Raw genomic sequence first — 23,230 nt, forward strand, 5'->3', positions numbered from 1 at the left:
GAACTGGCCCTTAAAGCCCATGATGTTGTGCCGAGGTATAATCCTAATCTAATATATAATAACTTAACCTAGCACCCCTCAACCCACCGCTATCCATGTGCACGTCCAGCAGTCGCTTGAATGTCCCTAATGGCTCTGCTTCTACCATCACCACTGAAAATGCATTCCATGCATTCACAATTCCCTGCGTAAAGAACCTACTTCTGATATCTCCTTTATACCTTTATCATAATACCTTAAAACTATGACCCCTCGTACCAGTCAATCCTGTAATGGGGAATAGTCTCTGGCTATTCACTCTATCTATTCCTCTCATTACTTTGTATACCTCGATCAGATCTCCTCTCTTCCTCCTTCCCTCCAGAGAGAAATGTCCGAGCTTATTCTACCTTTCTTCAGAAGGCAAGCCCTCCAGTTTAGGCAACATCCTGGTAAACCTTCTTTGCACCCTCTCCAAAGCCTCTGCATATAGTAGAGCGACAAGAACTGGACACAATGTTCCAAGTGTGGTCTCACCAGGGACTTGTAGAGTGTAGCAAAATCTCGCGGCTCTTAAACTCTATTCCCCTGTTAATGAAAGCCAAAACACCATATGCTTTCTTAACAACCCTATCCACGTGGATGGCAACTTTGAGGGATCGATGTACATGCACAGCCAGATCTCACTGTTCCTTCAAACTGCCAAAAATCCTGTCTTTACTCCTATTTTCAGCATTTTGTCCACAGCGTCCAGGAATTTGCAGACTTGGTGAATCAACCGTGTGAAATGCAGTGTTTCAGGGATGGAGTGCTCTGGTTGAGATTTTCTTCAGATGGTCGGTGGGATTTGATGGACCAATGTTCTCCGTCCATGCTGTAGGGATTCTGTTCTATGATTGAGGATAAAGGCTACACAGCAGCGTGTCCGTGGAGAAGGAGCAATGCTCCTGATGCTTTTAGATAGAGCTGTGCACCACAGGGTATATAGTGCTTCATCTGTGCCCCTGCCCTCTCCCCACAACTCTGCTGCGATTTCGTCCCTTCCCACTCTGTCATTTGTAATGATTTTCTTTGCCTGTAAGCGGCGTTGTTGTAAATATTCCACTGGTTGCACGAGTGGTTTCCTGCTGGTGATTATATGCTAACTAAACGCAAATTGTCAATGATAATTTTGATTATGGGAACGTTGTTCAGCTGTGTGCGATTACACTTCTGGATAGGAGAAATGGGGAAAAAAGAACACTTCACAGTTCACAAAACAAGAACTGAAAAGCAGTTAAATCAAACCAATGGTTCAGACAGGGAAGGAATATTTCCGTGGAGCTTGGGTAACTGGATAGTGCTGGCGTCCGGGAGTAGACAGGATTTTGTTTTCTAGGGCATTTGATTTTTTTTAAAACAGTTATTTTTCAGATAGTTTCATTTCTTTTCTTTTAGATTTATTTATTGTTGAATAAACTTTTATATTTTTTTAAAACTAAATTTGCAAATCTTGTGTTAAAGACAAATGATAAATAATATCCATCAAACCATCCCTCATTGAAAACTGATGTGGAAGAGCAGTCTCCTGGAGAATCCCAGCCCTGCCTACTTCTTCCTACCCGGGCTCCATGGCTAAATACATAGCTGGAAGATAGGAGCAGGAGGAGCCCATTCAGCCTTTCGATCCTGTCCCACCATTCAATGTGAAACAGCTGACCATCCAGCTCAGTATCATGTTGCTGCTCTGTTTCAATCCCCTTTAGTGACTTTACCTCGAAGAACCCGGTGGGCGGCACGGTGGCACAGTGGTTAGCACTGCTGCCTCGCAGCGCCAGAGACCCGGGTTCAATTCCCGCCTCAGGCGACTGACTGTGTGGAGTTTGCACATTCTCCCCGTGTCTGCGTGGGTTTCCTCCGGGTGCTCCGGTTTCCTCCCACACTCCAAAGATGTGCAAGTCAGGTGAATTGGCCATGCTAAATTGCCCGTAGTGTTAGGTAGGGGTAAATGTAGGGGTATGGGTGGGTTACGCTTCGGCGGGTCGGTGTGGACTTGTTGGGCCGAAGGGCCTGTTTCCACACTGTAAGTAATCTAATCTAAAAAAAAACTATATCTACGTCCTCCTTTGGCTTCAATGACTTTTGTTCCAGTGACGTTGCCATGTGGTCTACTTGGACAGTAGCAATGCTTTTGACGTGGTTCCTTTTTCAAAAGGCCCAGATTGTGGACAGGTCGTGAAAGTAAGAGACGATGAGATTAAAAGTAAAGTGGCAAGTTGGAGTTGAAAATTACTGAGAGGGAGGAAGCATACACTAATGGTAAAATGATGTTTCTTTTAATGGATGCCTATTTGCAATGGGTTCTGTCGGTCTCGGTGCTGGAATTATTTTGTTTGCGATGTGCAATGATTTGGACATAAATGTAGTGGATACGATGAATAAATTCTCAGATGACACGAATAGAGCTGTAGTGACAGACCAGGAATAACTGGCCCATGATTATCACATCAGCATGAGGAAAACTGTTGGAGAAACTTCTGAGCGAGAAAAGTAATCTGCCTTTAAGGGACAAAGTTTGATCAGGGATAGTCAGCATGGGCTTTGTCAGAAGGAGGTCATGCTGAACAAATCTAATGGAGTTTTCAAGGAACTAACCAGGTCGATAGATTGAGGGTAGGGCAATTGATGTAATTGATATGGATTTCAGCATTGGTAAAGTCCCACATGGGAAATTAATAACGAAGGTAAAAGCACATGGCATCCAGAGTAACTTAGAACAAAGAAAAACACAAAAGCAAATTACAGCACAAGAACTGCCCTTCCGCCCTCCAAGCCTATGCCAATCCAGATCAAAACCTGTTGCCAATTTTGTAAGGGTCTGTATCTGTCTAGATACATCTTAAAAGATGCTATCATGCCCGCCTCTATCATGTCCACTGGCAAAGTGTTCCAGGCACCCACCAACCTCTGTGTAAATAATTTCCCCTGCATATCTCCCTTAAACCTTTCCCCTTTCAGCTTCAACTCGTGACTTCTAGTAACTGAGTTCCCAATTCTGGGAAAAAGCTTTTGCTATCCACCCTGTCAATACCTCTCATGAATTTGTAGACCTCAGTCAGGTTCCCCTCCCTCAACCTTCGTCTTTCTAATGAAAATAATCCTAATCTACTCAACCTCTCCTCTTAGCCAGTGCCCTCCATACCAGGCCACAGCCTGGCGAAATTCTTCTGCACCATGCCCAACGTGTCCACGTCCTTTTGGTAATGTGGCGTCCAGAACTGTAGGCAGTATTCAAGATGTGGCCGAAACGAAGTCTTATATAACTGTCACATGACGTCTCAACTCTTGTAGTCAATACCCTGTCCAATGAAGGAAAGCATTCCCTAAGCCTTCTTGTCCACACTATTGGCCTGCGTTGCCACCTATAGGTTACAATGGGCCTGAACACACAAATCTCTCTGCACAACAATTTTCCCCAGGTCTTTTCCACTTATCATATATTTCGCGCTTGAATTAAACTTTCCAAAATGCATCGCATCACGTTTGCACGGATTAAACACCATCTGCCATTTCTCTGCCGAACTCTCCAATATATCTATATTCTGCTGCATTGTCTGACAATCCCATTTACTATTTAGCACATCACCAATCTTAGTGTCATAAGCAAATTTGCTAATCAGACCACCTATAACTACCTCCAGATCATTTACGTATTTCACAAACTACAGTAGTCACAGCAGGAATCCATGTGGAACACTGCTGGTCACAGCTGTCCATTTTGATAAATTCCCTTCCACTACTACTCTCTGTCTCCTGTTGCCCAGCCAGTTCTCTAAGCATCTAGCGAGTACACTGTGGACGCCATGCAACTTCACTTTCTCCATCAGCCTACCATGGGGAACTTTATCAAACGCCTACTGGGTTCCACCTAGTTGGCTCCAAACATTGGTTCAGTCAGAGGAGGTAGAGGGTGTTGTCAGAAGGCTGTTTGTGTAATTGGAGACTAGATCTTGTGGTATAGTACAGGGATCAGTTTTGGGTGCGTTATTGATTATAATACTCATAAATGATGCGTGTATGTGCGGCGGGGAGGGGGTGGTGGGAGGAGTGAAGATGCGGGGTGAATTTGAAATGATGAGTAAGTTTGCAGAAGACACAGATTTTGACCAGGCGGTTGCCCTGAGGAATACAGGCTTAGATTACAGATAGAAATAAACCGGTTGGTCAGATGGGCAGATGAAATGTAACCCTGATAAATGTGAGGTGATGCACTTTGGCAAAAGTCACAAGACAAGATAGTACTCAGTGAATGATAGGACATGAGGAAGTTCAGATGAACTGGAAGATCTTGAGGTGATAGTGCAGAGATCCCTGAAGGTGGCAGGACAGATTAATGGGGCACAGAAGGAATACTGGACATGTGCTTCCAACAGTTGAGGTATAGATTATAAGAGCAGGCAAGTCCTGTTGGAGCAGTACAAGATGTGCATGCAGTACAGGTTCGGTCACAACTGGAGTATTGTGCGCAGTTAAGGTCATTGTGTGTGATTGCACTGGAGGGAGTGCGAAGGAGATTCAGCAGAATGCTGCAAAGACTGTAGCAAACTGGTTGTGAAGAGGAAGGCTGTATAAGCTCAGGCTGGTTTCTTTAGAACAGAAATTGGGGCATGTGATTATTTGAGGGGCAAGGACAAGTTGAATACAAAACAACAACTGGAACTGCCATAAGCAAGATGGCATTAATTTAAGTTGAAGGCCAGGAAGTTTGCTGGAAAGATCTTCTTGCCTGGAAGATTGTGGAGGCCTGCAGAGCGCTGCCGGGAGTGTAGATGAGACTGGAAAGCGCACAACCTTCAAAAAGTACTTGGATAAGCACTTTAAATATCTAACATCCCAAGCTATGGGCCAGATCTGGAAAGTAGAACTGAGGTAGATTTAGTACAATTTTGGTTGTACAAACACAATGGGCCGCATTCTGTTCAATGTGATTCTGTCATTGTAAAATTCTGAATTTAAGGTTCTGATTTAGTTTTTTTGTATTGTTTTGCGAAATATTTTACTTAACGTGTTAACTGTTATTGTGCCAGTATCAGCGTCAGGTTCTGGATTAGAGTGCTCACTCATAGATAGAATTTCCCAAATGAGTTGTCAAAGTAGGGAAGAATAACTGCAGCGATACAAGGTGCTGGTGAGACAACATCGGGAGTACTGGAGCAGTTTTGCTCCCCTGATTTACGCAAAGTTTTCATTTCATTGGTGACAGTTCAGAGAAGGTTCTCTTGGATGATCCCTGGTATTGAGATTGCTTTATGAACAAAAGTTAAACTCCCTGGGACACTACTCACTGGAGTTAGAATGAGAAATGACCTCTTTGAAACATCTAGGATACTTAAGAGATTTGACAGGGTAAATGCAAGAAGATGTTTCCTCTCATTGGAGAGTCTAGGACAAAGAGCCATAGTCTTAGAAGAAAGAGGCACCAATGTAAGACTGAGATGAAGAGACATTGCCTTTCTGAGGGTTGATTGCCTTTGGAACTTCCCATTCCACAGAAATCTGTGGATGCAGAGTCATTAAGTCGCATACTTGGAAACAGAAACATTGGCCCAACCAGTCCAAACCAAACATAATACCAAACTAGTCCCACCTGCCACATGCCTCCAAACCTTTCCTATTTCATGTGACTATTCAAAGGCTTTTAAACATTGTAACTGCACCCAGATCTACTCCTTCCTCTGTAAGTTCATTCCACATGTGAACCACCCTCTGTGCAAAACATTTACCCCCCTGACTTTTCCAAATCTCTCTCCTTTCTTAAAAATGTGCGCACTCGTCTTGGAATCGACTGTCCCAGGTAAAGGACAACCATCTCTATCTGTACGCCTCATTATATTAGAAACTTGCATTAGGTCACCTCTCAAACTCCTACGCTCCAGTTTTTAATTATGATTCAAACCTTCTATACCAATCAATATCCCGGTAAATCTATTCTGAACCCTCTTCAGCTTAATAATACCATTCATATAAATTGACGACCAGGACTGGACAATATTCCAGTAGAGGCCTCACCTGTACAACTTTAAGGCAAGTGTGCCTTACTCCTTTTTAAACATCCTGTCTATATGTGACACAAAGTTCAAAGAATTATGTCCTACACCCACTAGGTCCCCTGTTCTACAACACTACCCAAGACCTTACCATTAATTATATAAGGAGAAAGTGAGGACTGCAGATGCTGGAGATCAGAACTGAAAATGTGTTGTTGGAAAGGCGCAGCAGGTCAGGCAGCATCAAAGGAGAGGAGAATCGATGTTTCAGGCATGAGCCCTTTTTCAGGATTCCTGAAGGGCTCATGCCCGAAACGTCGATTCTCCTGATCCTTGGATGCTGCCTGACCTGCTGCGCTTTTCCAGCAACATATTAATTATATAAGGCCTCTCCTTGTATGTTGTACCAACATGCAATACTTTGCCTTTATCTAGATTGAAGTCCATATTCCATTTTTCAGACCACTGACCCATTTGATCAACATGCCTTTGTAATCTTAGAAATCCTTCTTCACTGCTATCATGTCAATTTTGGTGTCATCCTCAAACTAACTAACCATGCTCTCATGTGTATGTACAGCTGAGGTAGATCTTTGATCAGAAAATGTGTTGCTAGAAAAGCGCAACAGATCAGGCAGCATCCAAAGAGCAGGAGAATCGACGTTTCGGGCATGAGCCCTTCATCAGGAAAGCCATTCTTCCTGAAGAAGGGCTCATGCCCGAATCGTCGATTCTCCTGCTCTTTTGATGCTGCCTGACCTGCTGCGCTTTTCCAGCAACACATTTTCAGCTCTGATCTCCAGCATCTGCAGTCCTCACTTTCTCCTCATAGATTTTTGATCAGTCAGGGAATCGAGGATTACGAGGAAAGGACAGAAAGATGGAAATGGCAAATCAGCCTTCATCTTATTGGATGGCAGAGGAGCCTCAAATGGCTGAATGGCCTGCTCCACTCCAAATTTCTTATGAACATACACTGTAATAATATGACGCAATGGATAATGTGTTACACATTATCACTGACGGTAATAATGTACAGTGTTATTTTAATGTGAAATATTTTAATTACTGTTGATGATGTGAATGGTTTTGAACACTTTCTGATGCTAATGTAGTATTTATTAATATCTCTATCACAAATACAGAAGAACCTCGATTATCAGAATGAAATGTCGAGCACAATTTCGTTTGATAATCAATTATTCATTTAATCGTTTAAATGCCTATCCTCCAGGGTTCTGAGTGTTTTAAGTCCACTCCCCATTCAGGAGACGAGGCAGCAGCAGCATACCACCCCAACCCCATCCAACAGCACACTGCCCCACCCCCATCCAACACCGCCTCCATTCAAGTCCAACCATGGCACCCTCTCGCTCCCAACCCCGTCCAACACCACCCTCTCCCCCCTTCAGGTCAGCAAACCTGCTGCTATTGCTGCCTTTGTGGGGAAAGTGTCCAAATAGTGCGAACGTGTGCGCACGCGCACACACATACAACTTTTTACTGCAACGTTTTGACAGGTTACACCTCTGCCCTGTACAGGCCAATGTTAGAGAAATTATCTGGGGAAAGCGGGGTTTAGGATACACCCCACTGTAGAACTCCAGGGAAAATGTGGGGAAAGAGAGCGGGCAGGAGATCCGTCATTTGGAGACGGTGCCTGTTTAATCACTGTAAACAAAAGACGTGATCAGTGTTGGAAATGCGTCTTTGATATAATGTTTCTATCGGGACCTCGAGATCTCCTTCGGATAATCTGGTATTCGAATAATTGGTATTCGGATAAGCGAGGTTGCTCTGCATTAACAATCATGTGCCAAACAATTATTGAAGATAATTTTACTGACAAGAATAATAATGCAGAGTGTTTAATGCTGCTATTAGTTTTGCTGGTCACTTTTTTTTGTTTTAAATGAATAACAGTATCACTGATAGTAATAATGTGCAACCTATTAAAATAATAATCATTACTCGTACTGAAAATAATTTACACTTAATGGGATAATTACAGACATTTGTTATCACATATAGTGACAGATATCCAGTTCTGATAATCAGTCTCACACAATCTGGTACTTACCTCAGATTCGATATTTTACAGTTTGGGTTCTACAGAGCCACAGTCAGTTGTTGCGCTCCCAACTGTGACAATTTATTATCATTTTGGTTCAGGTCTATCATGGACCAACGTGCATAGACAACAGAGATGGGATCTTAGGAGCCAGAATCTGAAACAGACACAATTCAGGCTATGGATTGGGTCAAACAATAATAATGATGGATAGCACAAAACAGAGCATGTGTAAAACTCCATATGGAAAACGATACTGCAGACATCAATGTGCAGTATTTACAGAATAAAGAACAATGTTACTGCTGGAAATAATGTTGAGTATACTGGTATGATTATCAATTCTAATAAAAATGAACCATATTTAACAATACCATTCCTGATACAAGTAATGCACCATTTTTAACCAATAGCGCGAGTCATGTACAGTATATATCATTCTCACTGATACATTATTCATAATAATTGTATAGAAATTAATAATGTGCAGTGCTTTTTAATCATCACTGGTATAGTACACTGTGGGACAATGTCAAACACAATCACACTTACCGCACAGTGTGCATTTTAGTTTGGATTCCTCATTCATAGACAGTCGTTTCACTCCTGAATCTCCCAGCTTATTACAGCCCATGTTCAGAATTATCAGTGACTGATTTGTACTGACAGCAGAGGCGAGGTCATCAGTGCAAGAATCTGAGAGGTTCTTATTGTTTAGACTGGGAACTAAAATCAGAAAACTGGATAATGAGCATTAGGGAGAAACACACCATGTATGAAATTGGGTCTCTTAAGGATGCAGAATACATGAGATTGCTTGGTTCATCTGTATCATGCTCAGCCGAATTTTAGCATATTCAGTTCAGAGGTTGATAACTGGGCGGGCCTGCACGAGCTGACAAATATGATGTTTACATCTCCACTCTTGTCCAACTTCACTTCCACTGTTTGTTATTAATGTCGTTACTGATAACGTTTAACTTGTACGCATTTTATTAACAATATGCGAGCTTCCACATTTTTTATTAATAACATTATAGCAAAATTAACAGTGTACAGTGTCAGACATCTGGTTATTGTAAACATTTCACATTCTGCTACTTACTCCAGTCCCTGTAATTTGCATTTTGGTTTCCTTAGAGCCACAGATGTAATTTCACTCCTTAATCTCCCAGGTCATTGTTCTGGAGACGATACAAAATTGGTGAGAACATGTTTATTTTATTAGATTAGATTCCCTACAGTGTGGAAATAGGCCCTTCGGCCCAACCTGTCCACACCAATCCTCCGAAAAGTAACCCATCCAGACCCATTCCCCTGCATTTACCTCTGCACCTAACACTACGGGCAATTTAGCATGGCCATACCACCTAACCAGCACATTTTTGGACTGTGGGAGGAAACCGGAGCACCCGGAGGAAACCCACGCAGACACGAGAAGAATGTGCAAACTCCACACAGACAGTTGCCCAAGTCAGGAATATAACCTGGGTCCTGGAGCTGTGAGGCAGCAGTACTAACCACAAAACAAAATTTATGCACAATATTACAGGAAACCAGGAGACATGCGTTTCGGAGAGATCATTCCACCCGCGAAACCCTTGTCAGACCCATGACACATCCCACCATCCCAGACTCCACTCCCAATATCCACCCCAGTCAACGCAAGACCTGTGCCAATATATCCTACTTATCTCTGTCCAAAGCCCCAAAGGGTCATTCCATATTCAACAGAAATTTACCAGTACTTCCACACACGTCACCTACTGTATCCGTTGCACCTGAAGTGGAGGAGACAGGATGCCAACTTGTGGATGTTTTCAGAGAACCTCTCTGGGAGTGGGCACCAACGAATCCCACTGCCTCGTAGCCGAAGACTTTAACTTCCCCTCCCACTCCACCAAGGACAAGCAGGGCCTGCGAATCCTTCAAAGCAAACCCCTAACCACCCTACGCCTTGGGATCCTGAAACCACACAAGATCAATGTGGATTTCACCATTTTTTCATTTCCCCTCCCCCTACTTTATCCCAGTCGCAAGCCTCCAAATCGGCACAGCCCTCTTAAACCTGTCCATCTTCCTTCCCACCTATTCGCTCCACCCACCACTCTGACCTGTCACATTTACCCCCAACCTTCGTTTACCTATCACATTCCCAGCTACCTTCCCCTCAGCCCCAACCCCACTCCCATTTATCTCTCAGCTCCCCAGGCCCAAAAACCTAATTCCTGATCAAGGGCATATGGCGCGAAACATCAATTCACCTGCTTCTCAGATACTGCCTAATCTCAAGTGTATAAACTTGCCTCAAATCTTCCTTTTGGGTTCTGGAACTCCTGAAAAAAACAAGCCAAGTTTTTCAATTCTCTCCCCCTTGCTCATACCTTGTAAACCAGACAGCATCCTGGTAAACGTCCTCTGCACCCTCTCTAAAGTCTCCACATCCTTCCTGTAACGTAGCAATCAGAACTGAATGTAATTCTCTAAGTGTGGCCACAGCAAGTCTTGTAAAGCTGCAGCATTACATCCTGACTGTTGCATCAATTCCCTGACAAATAAAGGCAAGCATGTGAAATACCTTCTTAACACTACCTACATGCACGGCCGCTTTCACGGAGATCTGGACTTGAACCCCATGATCCCTCTGTACATAATGTATTCAGATTCCAGCTATTAACTGTATACTTTTCCCTAACATGTGATCTCTCAAAGTGCAACACCACACGGTTATCCAGATCAAACTCCAGCTGCCATTTCTCTGCCATATTTGCAAATGATCTATATCCAGCTGTACCCTTTGAAAACCTTCTAACCTATCCACAACTCTATCAATCTTTTTGTCAACTGCAAACTTACTAACCCATGCACCTACATTTTCATCCAAGTCATTTATATATATCATATACACTAGAGTTCACAGCATCGATCCTGGCAGAACACCACTGGTCATGCACCGCCAACCACAAAAACCCTTTTCTACTTTCGTGGGCGGCACGGTGGCACAGTGGTTAGCACTGTTGCCTCACGGTGCCAGGGACCCGGGTTCAATTCCCGCCTAAGGCAACTGACTGTGTGGAGTTTGAACATCTCCCCGTGTCTGCGTGGGTTTCCTCCGGGTGCTCTGGTTTGCTCCCACAGTCCAAAACTGTGCAGCTTAGGTGAATTGGTAAATGTAGGGGAATAGGTCTGGGTGGGTTGCGCTTCGGCGGGTCAGTATGGATTTGTTGGGTCAAAGGGCCTGTTTCCACACTGTAAGCAATCTATCGAATCTATTTCATGTAAACCAAAACTACGACTACACTCTGCTTTCTACAGGCAAGCCAATCATGGCCCAATCTTGCTCCCCTAAGACGATAAGACATAGAAGTTAGGCCATTTAGTCCATTGAATCTGCTCACCCATTCAATCATGGCTGATAAGTTTCCCAACCGCATTCCCCCGTTTTCTCCTTAATCCTCCTGAAAATCAAGATTCCATCTATTACTGTCTTAAATACACTTAATGACTTAGCCTCAACAGCCTTCTGGGTAACGAATTTCACAGATTCATCACTCAAGAAATTTCTCCTTGTCTCCGTTCTGAAAGGTTTTCCCTGTAATCAAGGCTGTGTCTTCCGATCAAAGTCTCTCCATGCAATGGCAACATCTTTCCAACATCTGCTCTGTCCAGGGCATTCAGTATTCTGCCAGTTTCTATTTGATCCCCCTCATTCTTCTAAACTCCACTGAGTATAGACCCAGAGTACTCAAACGTTCCTCATATGTTACGCTTTTATTCCTCGGACCATTCTCGTTAATCTCCTCTGAACACACTCCAGGGACCGGTACATTGTTCCTGTGATATGAGGGCCAGAACTACACACAACACTCCAAATGTGGCCGACCAGAGCCATATAGAGCTTCAGAAATACATCCCGGCTTTTATATTCAAACCCTCTCAAAATAAATGTCATAATTGTGTTTGTAATGAAGCTGAAGGTGTACACTGTACGTTTAAGAGCAAGTGAATGCTGTTCTGCACAGAGTTTACAAGCACCTGTTTCACATGACTAGACAGCAGTCTCAGAGTGTACGGGAAAATTGAAAATATGTAACATTTGGTTGTGTAGCAGATACTTGAGTTTGTTGCTGTTTAAAAATTCAACCAGTTAAATACTAAAATTCAATTGAGTTTGAATTTATGGTTCTGCCAACATCGAAGCAATAAGACGATCCAATTTTGGAATATACAAAAAAGGCAGGCATTTTGAAAATCAGAGTAACTCCGATCAAGACAGACTAAAGAAATTAAGAACACTCTGTTTCAAAAATACCTTTTCATATGAAACATCTTTACAGTAAAAATAAAAACAATGACCCAGGGAGATCTTCAGCTGGAATAAGACAGACAGACATCGAAGACGACACCTGCTGTAGTTATGAAATTAAGTTGATGTAATTTTAATAAGAATTAGTGTATTGGTATAGAGTTTAGATTACATTACAGTGTGGAAACAGGCCCTTCGGCCCAACAAGTCCACACCGACCCGCCGAAGCGCAACCCACCCATACCCCTACATTTACCCTTATACCTAACACTACGGGCAATTTAGCATGGCCAATTCACCTGGCCTCCACATCTTTGGACTGTGGGAGGAAACCAGAGCACCCGGAGGAAACCCACGCAGACACGGGGAGAACATGCAAACTCCACACAGTCAGTCGCCTGAGGCGGGAAATGAACCTGGGTCTCTGGCGCTGTGAGGCAACAGTGCTAACCACTGTGCCACCATGCCACCCACAAGTTGTAGGCAGTTCATAAGCAGTTAAGAGTAAGGGAAACTTAGAGTTGTGAATAGTTGTTGTTTAATATTTACTGTTAGAATTACATAATAAATTGACTTTATTTCTTTAGGTAGCAGAATATGGGAGTTCCTTGTCATGCATATTTTAACAAATTATGAGGCAAGGTGAACTTTTCTGGGTGCTTGGTTTAATTAACAGAAGGTTTCACGGCTACATCCTAACATATTTACCATCCTAACTACTGAATTAACCTGTAAATGTTCCTTGAGAGAATCCTGGATTAGAACTCCCAAGTCTCTTTGTCGTAGAGACTTTAAATTTTCTTCCCATTTCGAAAATAATCTAGGCCTTTATTCTTCCTCCCAATGTGCACAACCGCTCACCTTCTCACATCGTATTCCATCTGTCATTTCTTCACCAACTCTCCTAACCAGTCTAAATCCTTTTCCAGTTTCCCTGACTCCCTCTCCCAACTTTGTATCATCTGCAAACTTAGCCAGAATACCCTCATTTCCTTCATCTAGATCTAATTCCCTGTTTGATCTTATATTCCTCACAGGCCCTGTCCAATTTTAGCTTCCTAAAACTTAAACGTGTTTTTTTTTAAATGGAATTCACAACCGCCCTGGTTTTGCAAATGTCCCTCACCTAGTCATCCTTGCCCTTCCTCCTTCCTGGAACATGCCCTTCCCCATATTGCCCCGCTGGAAAATCCACTCCATACTTTCCTCTATCACGAATAATCATTGACCATTATAGAACATAGAACATAGAAGAATACAGCGCAGTACATGCCCTTTGGCCCTCGATGTTGCGCCGATCCAAGCCCACCTAACCTATACTAACCCACTATCCTCCATATACCTATCCAATGCCCGCTTAAATGCCCATAAAGAGGGAGAGTCCACCACTGCTACTGGCAGGGCATTCCATGAACTTACGACTCGCTGAGTGAAGAACCTACCCCTAACTTCAGTCCTATATCTACCCCCCCTTAATTTAAAGCTATGCCCCCTTGTAATACCCGACTCCATACGCGGGAAAAGGTTCACACTGTCAACCCTATCTAACCCCCTAATCATCTTGTACACCTCAATCAAGTCACCCCTAAACCTTCTTTTCTCTAATGAAAACAGCCCCAAGTGTCTCAGTCTTTGCTCATACGATCTTCCTTCCATACCAGGCAACATCCTGGTAAACCTCCTCTGCACCCGTTCCAGTGCCTCCACATCCTTCCTATAGTATGGCGACCAAAACTGCACACAATACTCCAGATGCGGCCGCACCAGAGTCTTATACAACTGCATCATGACCTCAGTACTCCGGAACTCAATTCCTCTACCAATAAAAGCCAGTACGCCATATACCTTCCTCACCACACTATTTACCTGGGTGGCAACTTTCAGAGATCTGTGTACATGGACACCAAGATCCCTCTGCTCATCCACACTACCAAGTATCCGACCATTAGCCCAGTACCCCATCTTTTTGTTATTCTTCCCAAAGTGAATCACCTCACACTTAGCTACATTGAATTGCATTTGCCACCTTTCTGCCCAGCTCTGCAGCTTCTCTATATCCTGCTGTAACCTGCCACATCCTTCCTCACTGTCAACAACTCCTCCGACTTTCGTATCATCCGCAAACTTGCTCACCCAACCTTCTAACCCCTCTTCCAGGTCATTTATAAAAATGACAAACAGCAATGGTCCCAAAACAGATCCTTGCGGAACACCGCTAGTGACGGCACTCCATCAAGAAACTTTGCCATCAACTACTACCCTCTGTCTTCTTCCATCCAGCCAATTCCTAATCCAAACCTCCAACTCACCCTCAATGCCATATCTCCGTATTTTCTGTAGTAGCCTACCATGGGGAACCTAATCAAACGTCTTACTAAAATCCATATATACCACATCTACCGCTTTCCCCTCATCAACCTCCTTCGTCACCTTTTCAAAGAATTCAATAAGGTTTGTGAGGCACGACCTGCCCTTCACAAAACCATGCTGACTATCCTTGATCACATTATGCCTATCCAGATGTGCATAAATCCTATCCCTTACAATTCTCTCTAAGACTTTGCCCACAACAGAAGTGAGACTCACCGGCCTATAGTTACTAGGGTTATCCCTACTCCCCTTTTTGAACAACATTATATTCTTTCTTTCCTACAACTCAGTTAATATTGTATCCATGTTGCCCCTGCCTCTTGTATCATGAATTAAAAACTTCCTCACAAGTAGGTATGTGCTACTTTCAGGAAATCCAAGTAATCCTTATCAGTAGCTTTGCCCTCATCGGCACTTCCCTCTAATTCATCAAAAAACATCAACTAGTTAGTTATACACAGTTTCCCCTTGATTTTTCCGAACCAATCCACCTTATTCACATGACTACTAGCTTTATTCAATTGTCGCCAAGAGCTGCCCAGAACAAAACTGACAAGACGGTAAGTGCCATGATTAGCCTTAGAACCCCGTTTGGAACAATGGTGAAATATTGGCAATCGTCCAATCTACTGATACCTCCTCAGAATCCAGGGGAGACTGTAATGTTAAGCCTTTAGCCCATAATTTCTCCCCTCACTACACGCAAAATACTTGGATGCATCTCATTCAGTCCTGATACCCATTAACTCCGAGTATCAACTGCATTTGGCCAGGTACATGGATAGAATAGAATATAGAACTCCTTCATTGTGGAAACAGGGCATTCATCCCAACAAGTCCACACCAACTCTCCAAATACATCTCACCCAGACCCATCCCCCCTACCCTATCCCTATAACCCTGCATATCTCATGGCTAATGCATCTTACTATACAACAGTGAATACTATAGGTTATTTAGCATGGCCAACTCACCTAATTTGCACATCTTCGGATTGTGGGAGGAAACTGGAGCACCAAACCAAAAATTCACACACACAGAGGGAGAACATGCAGACTCCACTCAATTGCCCCAGGGTGGAATCAAACCTGGGTCCCTGGTAGTGAGGCAGTTTTAACCATTGAGCCATCATGTCACCCGAAAGGAAAGCTTTAGACAGAATAAACCAAAAACAACCACATGGACTAGTTCAGTTCAGGATGGATAGGCTCAGGTTAGGGCTGAGCCTATTTCTGTGCTGTTTGATTTCTTTCTTTGTCATTTGTTCTCAGTGACTCAATTGCTTCTTTGGGATAGAGACACGGTCTGATGTGACCTCCTCCCCAGTATCACTGTACAATTAGACTAATATCAATGTTGTTTTCTCACTGGAAGGATGAAAGAATTAAACTCTCACTCTGATCCAGTCGAAAACCCACAGCCAGCTCCCGCATTAAACAGCGCGAATGCACAGTCTGGAGCCTCAAACCGCCGCGCCTCCCCACGAGCTCGCGCACAGTTGGGTAACGCCGTCCCTCAAGAATGGCTGCGCCTTCAGGGCGGGACTTAGATCTCTCCCCGTTCTGATTGGTCCACAAGTCTGCCAATCTCTGGGGAGCCGGCCATTAGGAAGTTACTAACTCTGATTTTTCTCCAAAGGGGCGGCCAGATCTGCTGAGCTTTTGCAGCAATTTCTGATTTTGTTTTTGGGCCGAAGGGCCTGTTTCCGTGCACTGTGAGTTTTGTTTGGCATTTTGACCTCAATGACTCCTTCCACCCGATAACATAACCTTATTTGATGTAACTGCCCCCCAACCTCTCTGCACACTAACAGTTTGTTGACTAAAAACGAACCTGTTTTCACACCGTCATTGGAAGAGTTTAAAAAATAAACTCTCAGTTCGCTCCTGCCGTTTCGCGGTTCTGGGTGTAAACAGTGAGCAGCGCAACATTCGGTGCCGCACCGCCCGTTCCCGCAGATTCCGTCAAAGGGCCGGTCGCCGAGCGCCTTCAGGGCGGGCCTTAGCTCCCTGTCCAGCTCAGATCGGTCAGATCGCCCGTCAATCCTGTGTTTCTATCCAATAGGAAGTGAGGACCCGCCCAGTGAACGTCGTCTGAAGGTGAAAGCGGAAGAAAGGGAGGAATCGCTGGAGCAACTTGGCGGGTTGGGGAGCATCTGTGGAGATAAAGCAAAAGTAACTTTTCTGAGCCACTGATAGCAACTAAGCAAATCTACCAATTTTGTTTTATTCTGTGCTTATTATGAAGACTCTTGCTGTCTTGAAAATTTTTTGGACATGTTACTTTGACTATTTCAAGCAAGTGATCTCACGGTTGGTTACAACTTGTGTTTAAGAACTGGGAACGTGATCTTCCAAAGTGAAGGAAAGGTTTATCTTCAGTAATGGGGGCGGGGTGTGGGAATAGGGGCTAAAGGCAGGAAAGTTGTATTGAGAATGATCACATCAGTCATGATCTGATTGAATGCTGAAGCAGACTTGGTGACTGAATCACTTACTTCTGCTGCTTCATCTTGTGGTGTTTATGGTTTTCTGGTGATCCACTGTTCCATTGGAGAAAATCTCCCAGACTTGGTCAGTCCATCTGACAGTTCACTTGATTTGTCTAAGCCATTTTTAAAAAAAAAACCCTGCAGATGCTGGAATCTAAGGCACATAGGCAGGCGGCTGGAAGAACACAGGCAGTATCAGTAGGTGGAAAAGGCAGTGTTTCAGGTATAACCCTTCATCAGGGCTGGGGGCAGCGTGTTGTGGAAGGGGAGCTGCAGATAAAGGGGGTGGACGGGTGGGGGAGGATTGTGGGTGGGGAGATGGGCGGAGTGGGGAGGTAGTGTTCAGTGACCACAGGTGGAGGGTACAGCCCGGTTGGTCAATGGGAGGAATGAATCCAGTTGGTCGCTGGCAGGAAGGATTGGTCAGAGGAATGGAAGGGAGGAGAAGGGTGCTGGAAAGGGAGTCGGGGATGGGAATGGAGGTTTCTTGAAATTGGAGGACTCGATGTTAAGTCCTCCAGGTGTTGGCTGCCCAGGCGGAAGATGAGGTGCTTTTCCTCCAATTTGCGGTCTGATTTGCTGTGGCAATGAGGGAGGCAGAAGATGGTCAAGCCGAAGATGAAATTTGAAGCAGAATTGTAGTGGGCAGTGGGAGGTCAAGTCGGCCCTTGCTGGCCTGACTGAGAGGCTCAGCGAAACATGCCCTTCATTTAAATTTGGTCTCACTGATATTGAGAAGACTATATCCAGAGCAAAGTATACAGTAAACCAGGTTGGAGGAGAGTCAGATGAACTTCTGTCTCACCTGGAAGGACTGTCCGGTGCCCTGGATGGAGGTGAGATGGATGGTGTAGTATGCTGGCAGGTTTTGCATCTTTTAAGTTTGCAGGGGTTCAGGAAAATTCCTCACTCCACTGCTCTAAACATCTTCCCAAACGCAATAAATACAGGGACACCCTTGTCCCCACCTTCTAACCCACCAGTCTCTGTATTTAATACATCATCCTTAAACACTTCCAACAACTCCAGCTAGATCCCACCAACAAGAATACTTTCCACTCAACACCTCTGTCTGCCTTCCACAAGGACCGTTCCCTTTGACAGTCTTTGGTTTCTTCCACTCTCCCCACCAACTCCCCTAAACCCTTGGTACCTTCCCCTGCAACAGTAAAAGATGCAAAGTCTGCCAGGACACCACCCACCGCATCTCCATCCAGGGCACTAAACTGTCCTTCCAGGTGAGACAGATGTTCATCTACCTCTCCTCCAACCTAGTGTACTGTATCTGATGCTCCCGATGTGGTCTTTTCTACATTGACAAGTCCAAATGTAACCTAAGGGCATGTTTCACTGACTATCTCAGCCAGTTCGGCAAGGACTGACCTGACCTCCCAGTCACCGCTCATTACAATTTCCCCTTCCAATTCCCTCTTTGAAATGACCTTCCTCTGTTGCCACAATGAATCAGGCAGCAAATTGGAGGAACAACATCTCATCTTCCGCCTGGGAAGCGAACAGCCTGAAGGACTCAACATTGAGTTGTTCAATTTCAAATAACCTCCCTTTCCATCCTCGACTCCCTTTCCAGCCATTCCTCCTCGCTTCCCTTCTTCTGACTGACCCTACCTTCCAGCAACAAACATGAATGATTCTACCATCGACCAACCAGGCCAAGTCCTCTACCTGCATTCACCATTCACCACTCACCACCCTGACCCTCTCCCCAGCCGTAATCCTCGCTTACCTTTATTTACAGCTCCCCTTACCCCCACTCCCAGTCCAGAAGAAGGGTTATGCCTGAAACGTGGACTGCTCCACTTCCTGATGCTGCTTGGCTTGCTGTGTTCTCCTAGCCTCCTGCTTGTCTATCCAAACTATTTCTTAGCATAGCTGGTGGTGGTTTAATCTGAGGGTCACCATGCCTCAGGCGAGGGGAGAGGTTGAGAAGGAGAGCCCTGTGTAGTAATCCCAGCTGGCGTGGGAATTGAACTCATGTTGTTAGCATCATTTTGTACTGCAAACTGACTCTAGCCAGCTGAGCTAACTGACCTCAATACAGGGGTATTTCCTATAAAACTCAGTCGTAGCCAACTTGCATTTCTATAGAAGCCGGTAGCAAAGCTATTTGGTCCTCTCAAGCCAGAGGGAGAGCACGGGAAGCTGATGAAGGAAACATATGTCCTTCCCAAATGGAGCGGAAAAGAGCGTATATCTGGCCTGCCATTTTCTTCCCCGTGACTGGACTACTCCACCTCGCGGTCAGAGTTTAAGAGGACCCTTGAGGAGATTTTATTTCTCACTCAGAGACTGGAACTCAAATTCTGAAAGGCTGTTTCTCTCAGAAACTCTCGGAGGAGTGGAGCATCCGTGTCAGTTGCTTGTGTAATCCTAACCTCCAGTGTTTGGGCCAAGAGCTGGAGGTAGCGTTAAGAACATAAGACCATCCTAAATAGGAACAGAAGTAGGCAAATGAATAGGATCATGACTGATTCAGCATTTGATTTGGGAGCTGCAACTCGGACAATACAGCGACAGAGAGAATCAAATCATTCTGTAGTGAGGAAGATTCAGACCAGAACTGGAATCAGAGGGAGAGAACAATCATAAACCATCCTGTCTCCTTGTTCTTTCGGAAAAAAAAGTCTGGAGGTCAGGCTGTCAAAGGGGCAAAAATTTGGAGAAGGGGCTGCTGCACATTCTGATCCCACAGATTTCATTGACTCCCTCTCTCATGTCTACTTCCATGTTCCCAGCTGTCTCTCCCACATCTTCCCTTTAATCCCCCTTAACCAAACTTAACATCTCTGCCCTCTTCATATTCTCCTGTAGCAGAGGCAATGGCCTAGTGGGAATATTGCTGGACTGTTAATCCAGAAACCCTGATAATGTTCTGGGAACCTGGATTTTAATTCTGCCATGGCAGTTATTGGATTTGTATTCAATATAAATATGGAATTCAGAGTCTAATGATAACCATGAATTTATTGGTGAAAGAAACCCCACCTGGATCAAATCTCCTTTATGGAAGGAAGCTGTTGTCCTTACCTGGTCTGGCCTGCATGTGACTCCAGACCCACAGCAATGTGTTTGATTCTTAACTGTCCTCTGGGCAATTAGTAATGGGCAATAATGGCTGCAAAGCCAGCGACACCATCATCCTGTGAGTAAATAAAAAATAATCCCTTCCAAAACTCTTTGTCCCCTCTCCATTTTTGTCAGAAATTCGTAACTGTGCAATTTTTCAAAACCAGCATCATCGCCCATCTCTCTCCCTGCATCTTCCTCAGTTCTTTGGGATCTTGCCGTTCTTATCTGTAGATAATTCTGTTTGCATGGCAACAGCACACTACTTTCTGTCATCTCTCCCTTTCTGTTGTTCCAACTCTTCTCACTGTCTCTATCTCTGTCTTTGCCGGATAATACTCCTGGGATTTTGGTCTTGCTCTCTGTCCACCCTTCTCTCTTTCTCTTCCTGAGTTTTCTCTCCCTCTATTCCCTCTTCTTGTCTGTAACTGTTTAACATGCTGCATTTTTTTACCCTGGGATTCCGACATAACATCCATTCATATGTTTTTGGTAATAGAAAGGGAGGTGTTGAAGAGACCTTCCTTCCCTTGAATGGATGGGGACATGGGTGCAAAACCAACATTCTTATATCAAACTTTTTCTGAAAACATATATGACATATGTAAGTAAGTGTTTGCATGCAGTTCCTGAGTAGGCTAGTTTTTCAATATCAAATGTCTACCTACGTTAAAGAGTTCAGAAAGTTCAAAGACTACCAAAAAAGTGTTCATCCTATGTCCACTTCTGTTTGAGGAGTAATCTTCCTGCAATCAGATCGGTGGACACAGTACGAGCGTCCTTCAGTCTTGACAGAGGTTGGTGTTGGTGTGGCCACTTCAGCATTGTCCCAGTTTGTTCCTTTCCCAATTGGCATACATAATCCCCTGGGTTTACTCGTGAACTTTGTGAGGCGATCATGTTTTCCTCATCTGGGAAATGTGATTGTCAAACCTGCGAGTAAAGAAACTTCAGAGAAACAGTCAACTGTTTCAAGTAACTGCATTTGCTCACTCATTACATGGAGATCCACACCCTCAAGGGGCTTATCATGAGCATCTCACAGAGTCCTCATTGGAAGACCGTAAACTATGTCTGCATCTGACAGTCCGGTCTGCGAATGTGGAGACACTCACATGTGCAATACTGCCAAAGGCAATACTTGAAGCCAGGTAACCCCTTTTTTGACCAATTTAGATAATCTCTCTTTTAACATACCATTGGCCCTTTCCACAATCCCTGCTACCAGCGCAGTTACTGTTTAATTGACAGCGAATCACATAATTCAGTAATGGTTTGAGCCACAAAATGTGTGTTTCAGCAGCAGGAAGAATGGGAGTTTTGACCAGAGGGCTGACGGGAACGTGAAACACTGATTTAAAAACTTACAGAAATCGTTGGGGCCCTTCATTTTTGTTTCAGCAGCAGAAGAACCGAGAGAGTGTCGACCGGGGGGCTGACGAGAAGGTGAATCACTGATTTAAAAACTTACCTCGTGAGAAGATTCATTTTGGCAGCAGTCTGAGTGGTCTGCTGTGCTGGGCTCTCTGCCATGCCCCTGGTGCAAAGTGGACCTTTGCCACCTCCCGCCCGTCTTTCCAACCACCCCAAGGAGACAAAAGTAATAATTTAAAGTAACTGTTTATTTCGAGCTTTTGGAATCACTTCAGACACCTTCAAGCCAGAATGAAGACCAGTAAAGGAAAGGAGCTTAAAGGAAGACAGCAGACAGGGCACTCCACTACTGCATTGGGGATACCTGCAGCCAGAACTCAGTCTCCTGGGATGACTCCTTTGGCTCCAGCAGGACAGCAGTACTTACTCTCGGAGTTTGCTAAACTCCGAGAGTGGATTCAAGTAACAATGGTCCTACTGTCTGCCATGCTAAAGAAAGCATGAGCAGGAAATGCAGTTCATGGAATGAAGATTGGAGGCGGTAGACTAAAGGACCGCAGCATCAGAGAGGTCTCGGGAGGAAGGACCCGAACACTGGAAGACCAGGTTCGGATCCTTCAGGAACAAGTCTCCTGGAACATGAAGAAGGCGAGTATCTGGCTGACTTCCTGAAGGGATGGCTCCCGAAGTTTCTGCAGCTGGAATTGGAGTCTGGCCTGGTCAGTGTGGAGCAGGCCTACCGGTTCACAACGCGCAGGCGCGGAAGGGAACAGCACCCCCGTGTGGTCCTAGTGCAGCTCCTGCATTATACAGGAAAACAGTGAAGAGTGGAAGCAGCAAGAAGATTGGGGGAAAAACTCATAGTCTTAATGTATAAATGCCCACGCAGTCCAAACAGTCGGTGGACATGTGTGACCAGTTGTGATTATGTGGAGGTATTTCCACCCTAATGGAAGAGATTTCACATTCTATTCCAATCCATACAAACGTCATACATGCATTGATATGTTTTTTCTTTGTCATCTAATGATCTGAACAGAATATTTGTGTGTAATTTAGGGAATATAGCTGTTTTGGATTACGCCAGTACACTTAGATATTAAAGGCTAGGGCAGTGGAGCAAATGCACATGACTGGTGCATGGATTCATTTTTGTTAGGGGATAGTAAATTTATTGAATATATTACAAGGGAATTCAGGAGCTTTTGGGATATTAATTCATGTGCTGCTAGTTATCTGACCACGAAGGCATACGAGTTCTGATTGTTTCATATTCGGCGACTCTATAAAGGCAGAGGGTGGAGCAGCAGGAATTGCTGGAGGCCTGACTGAAGGTAGCTGAGAAAACATACTATAAATAACCGTCATTGTTTGAACTTCAGCGGGTCACAGCTCTCCGGGCTGCCCTCGACGCGATACACACACAAGTGACTAAAATAGAGGTCTCCTTTGCCAAACAGTCCTTCTTTGAAAATCTGGACCTGCACAATATGAGTAAAAAGCAGGCTTCCCTTTTGAATACGTCTCTA

The 23,230-nt window shown here is 44.4% G+C and overlaps 1 long non-coding RNA gene across 4 annotated transcripts in view; it reads right to left on the reverse strand.

The window, feature by feature from the left end:
- LOC122541288 (uncharacterized) overlaps window positions 1-22,465 on the reverse strand; it is a 612,062-nt gene extending 589,597 nt beyond the window's left edge. For 2 of the 4 annotated variants that reach the window (XR_015753144.1, XR_015753141.1), the window contains exons 1-5: window positions 21,026-22,465; window positions 16,586-16,907; window positions 9,182-9,260; window positions 8,629-8,802; window positions 8,086-8,233 (exon numbers count right to left, since the gene is read on the reverse strand). This is a non-coding gene — a long non-coding RNA (uncharacterized LOC122541288). Of the gene's footprint in view, window positions 1-987; window positions 1,192-8,085; window positions 8,234-8,628; window positions 8,803-9,181; window positions 9,261-16,585; window positions 16,908-21,025 lie in introns of those variants that run through there. The other 2 variants (XR_015753143.1, XR_015753142.1) reach the window with 2 other exon arrangements.
- Between the last annotated feature and the right edge of the window lie 765 nt (window positions 22,466-23,230).

The sequence above is a fragment of the Chiloscyllium plagiosum genome, unplaced genomic scaffold, assembly GCF_037043375.1.
Source record: "Chiloscyllium plagiosum isolate Xiang-an unplaced genomic scaffold, Cpla_swu_hap1 HiC_scaffold_35, whole genome shotgun sequence".
Classification (NCBI taxonomy): Eukaryota; Metazoa; Chordata; class Chondrichthyes; order Orectolobiformes; family Hemiscylliidae; genus Chiloscyllium; species Chiloscyllium plagiosum.